Below are 4,484 nucleotides of genomic sequence, written 5' to 3' on the forward strand. Positions count from 1 at the left end.
AAAAATGAAGACAAGAAAAATGTTTTATTTCACTCAAAAAAAAAATAATAATAAAAAAAGTCTTTTATTTTAAGTTTGGAAGAATAGGTTGGTCATTTTGGTGAAACTAAAAGAAAAAAGCCTTCACTTTGTCTTGTTTTCAAAATGAAAAAAAAAAAGAAGAAAAAGAAAAATAGTTTGTCTTGCCATGAAAAATGAAAATGAAAAAAAGAGTCTTGTTTTTAAAATGATTTTTTTATTTTATTTATTTGTTTATGAAAATGCCAAAAATAAAAATAAAAAGAGTCTTGCGTTGAACGTAGTTTTATTATTTGTTGCAATATATATATATATATATATATATATATATATATATATATATATATATATATATAAATCCAAAAAGTATTTTTCTTTATTTCCTTTCTAGAAACGTTTTTTTGGGCCCCCGATTTTCAAGAAAAAGATCCAAAAATACTTTCCATTATTGATGTCTTTAGAAAGTCTTTTTAATTGTTTTTTTAAAAAAATAAAAAAAATACCAAAAATCCGAAAATATTTTCATTCTTCTTTCAAAATTGAAAAGAAAATTCAAAATCCAAAAATATTTTTTAGAAGCATTTCTTTCATTGAAAGTAAAATTCCAAAAATATTTTCTTTCTTCTTTAGAAGTTTTTCTTTCAAAATTCAAAAAAAAAAAAAAACTTTTTCTTTAGAAATCCTTCTTTGCAAAAATGCTCCCTTTCTTCTTTATAAGTCTTTCCTAAAAAAAAGGGTTTGTTTATTTACTTTATTCATGATCCTCCCGAACTACGCGGGTTTGATTCTCATCGGATGTGAGATACGTAGGCAACCCTCATCAGGTCCAACCTCCCTTTTTGCTTAAATATCCAAAAACAAATAAATAAACAAAAAACATGTCAAAATTTTAATTTTGTCATAAATAAGTCGGGTGATGTCCAATAATCCTCCCGACCTTAAAATTCATGTGAAATTGAGAAGGGGCCACATCTGAAAAACAACCATTTGGTTAAAATTGGCATATAGGGGAAGGAATCTGGCTGTTTGTTTTGAGTTTGTAATTTTTTTATTAGAGTATGCGGGTTATTTGATTTTCGAGACCGTTTGTTGTCTTTTGTCAAAGTCTGTTAGTATTGTCAGTTTTTAAACTTTTGTAATCAAGTTTGTTTTATTATGAAAATTGAAAATTCAAAAAAAAAGTTATTATTATTTATCTTTTATTGGTCCGAACTACGCAAGGTCTGATTCATGCGGGGTCATGATACGTAGGCAATCTCTATAAGATTCGACCACAACAAAAAAAAATGAAAAAAAGCAAATCGAAAAAAGGAAAAAAAGGAAAAAAAAGAAAAAAGGGAAAAAAGGAAAAAGATGTTGTTAATAATGAGGACCGACTGAGTCCATTCTAACCTGTTTTGTTTTGAATCACAAAGAAAGTTAAGGTGGTTGGTTTGTGGTAAGCCGGACAACACAAGATCCAGGAAAACCTGATTGTAATCCAAGACAATGACACCCAGAATATCACGTAGAATCCTTTACCTACATATCATGATGCACACTTTGCGGGGATGAGACCTGATGATAGAAGCACTCGAATCCTATTGGGAACTTGTTGACTAAGGTTGATGATATTGAAGTTGGTAATGGTCTGGGCAATACTGATGCGAAGCTCAGTGGCTAAGATGTCAGGTTTGATAAAGTGGGAGGACGCTCCGTTCCTTGGTTAGCAAGAGAGAAGCTTTCGGTGGCTTATTTTGTTGTCATTTCTGTTGTCCGAATTATTCTTAGGGTTGTAGTCCGGATAATGTCTTGTTTCAAATCCTCTTATCTTTCCATTTTTGTCATAGCGGTTTATGTAGTTTTGTCCAGGTTTGTTTTGGATTTTATTTTGGTTTGTTTTTGTTTGTTTTGTTATTCAAACCATTTCACCGTTAGTCTAATGCAAAATCCGGTATTTTATTATTTCCAGTCATCTTTTTGTTTAGTTCTTTTATCATTTTGTTCAGCGCCGATTCTAGTGACATGACATGCGCACACAGTTTGGGCCTAATCTTAAAAGTTAATCATAAAACCATGGAGAGGTGATCGGAGATTTAAAAGAAATAAGGACTGTTTGAGATTATACGGAGCTCGAGTCATGCGGAACTAGGGCAAGTAAAACATAAAGAAAACCGTTAAAAGCAAGATTCTCCAAATTGACATGAGGGTCGTTCATGATAATGAGAATGAGAGCGTTACCCAGCGGTGCTTTAGAGAGGACAAATGAAAAAGCAAATGTGTGAATCTAATTGTCAAGTCCAGCACCATCAGAAGAGGCTACAAATCTTTGTTTAATTGTGTTGTTTGCACTTGGCATGTTTTGAAGACTGGAATGATGAAGGCATTTTGTTCTACTACCTAAACACTTTATCCTTCGTTACCCCTTTTTGAGACTTCTTTATTTTCTTTCATACCCCTCATTCGGAATCAGTAGCGAAAGTTAGAAACACAAACGTGGAAGAAAAAGAAGAAAAAAAAGGGAAAAGAAAGCAACAAAAACAAAAAAAAAACAACAAAAAAAGAAAAAAAAAGAAAAGAAAAATGATAACAAAAACAAAAGAAATTCAGAATAAAACAGAGGAATTGTGAACTACGTTCGATTTGATTCCTCAAAGAGGATACGTAGGCGCCTCACGGCTCGGTCATAGTGTAACAAAAAATTAAAAAAATCTCCAAGCAAGAAACTGGGGCAAGGGTTGCGCTTGTTGTAAACAAATATGGTTCTGAAGGTTGTAATTTTGAACCCCAAATTGATTTGTTTTTTAGCCTTTAAAACCCTTTCTTTCTAGCCTATCCAAAATCTCACATTACGGTCCAAAGAAAGACCTTCTGATCAGTCTTCAAAAGACGCCAAGTCAGACGAATGAGAGTCTTACCGGGGAACATAACACCCCAATCCCCAGCTGGAAAGTGATACAAATGAGAGAGTCTTATCGGTGAAAATCTTCACGGGCACCATAAGGCGATGAAAGCTGAGAGAAAAACCAAAATGAGAGAGGCTTGATAGTGAAAACCCTCCGGGCACTACAAGTCGAATAAGATTAAGAATCAGATGGGGAATCGCCAAGTGAAGATCTTGAAAGACGATTGACGGTAGAGGATAGGCCACATGTGCATGTCATGACCATTAGAGTCGGCATCTGCATTTGATAGATTTTTATTTATAGTTTCTTTTGTTAAAGAGTCTCTTTTTCCTTTGTCTTTTATTCTGTTCCTTTTTATCTTTCTCCTTTCATAGAAAATTCCCCAGTAGAGTCTGTTTGGTCAGAACAAGTGAGAAATGACTTCAAAATATGCCATCAGCTTTCCAATTATGCGAGACCAGATCCGATTAGAACATCCAAATGGTCTAAGTCAGGAAGTAACAAGCGCAAGGCTAGTGTCAAGAAAGATATCCCCCGCAAAAGGAGATTGACAAAAGGAAGGGCGAGTGTCAAGAAGGATATCCCTGCCGAAATCAAAGGTTATTAAAACTCAAGGCCAAGGCCCGTGGACAAAGCAAGGAGAGCAATGAGCATGATTTGGGAAATTCATACGAGACTAAAAGGTCGGAAAATGCCAGTTTCCGAGCTATGCCACAAAAGAAGAGGGATATCCCTAGCAGAAAGGGATTATCCCGGCAAATAATATCATCCCCAACAAGTTTTTGGCACGCAGAGCAGGGAAGGAGAAAGGGAAAAGTCATCCCAGTAGGAGTATCACAACCAACCACCGCGTTTTAAACTAACAAATTTTGTTTGATTTGAAACAGGTAAAGGAAATGGCATTGATGACAGAAATGCATGCCACAAGGAAGATTATCAAACTGGGGCAGAAAATTTTCCTTTCATTTAGAAAATTTTCTCGAAATCAGATACCCATTTGGGGAAGAATAAAGATAACACCAGTCTCAAGGGAAGTGGTCTTTGAACCAGTGTTACCCCCAACATAATAAGTTTTAATGAAGGAAGTTGTTCCCCAGCGGACAGAACAAAAGGATGAAACTTGTGCTCGGAAAAAGCAAAAGGCCAGTGTCATTCCCAGCAGCCTTCCGAAGAGTGAAGCACTAGTTTTGAAGGAATCAAAATCCCCTAGAAGTGTTATCCTCGACAGCGTTATCCCCAGCTGATAACCTTTTATCCCCCAACAGGTAAGTAAATAATTCCCCAGCAGTGTTATCCCCAGCAGTTTCGAGGGAAGACAACACAAGTTTTTAAGGAAAGCAGTTCTGTAAGAAGGTAATTCAGGAAGAAGGAAATGGTTCACGCATAGGAGACGCATTTCCTAAATTAAGATTTCATTCATAGGAGACGCACTTCCTAGTTTAAAATCATTAAAGTTTCACCCATAGGAGACGCACTTCCTAAGTTTATTTTTATCCATAGGAGGCGCACTTCCTAAGTTTATTTTACCCATAAGAGATGCACTTCCTAAGTTTATTTTCATGCATAGGAGACACACTTCCT

The sequence above is a fragment of the Nicotiana tabacum genome, chromosome 3 (genome assembly GCF_000715075.1).
Source record: "Nicotiana tabacum cultivar K326 chromosome 3, ASM71507v2, whole genome shotgun sequence".
Taxonomy (NCBI): Eukaryota; Viridiplantae; Streptophyta; class Magnoliopsida; order Solanales; family Solanaceae; genus Nicotiana; species Nicotiana tabacum.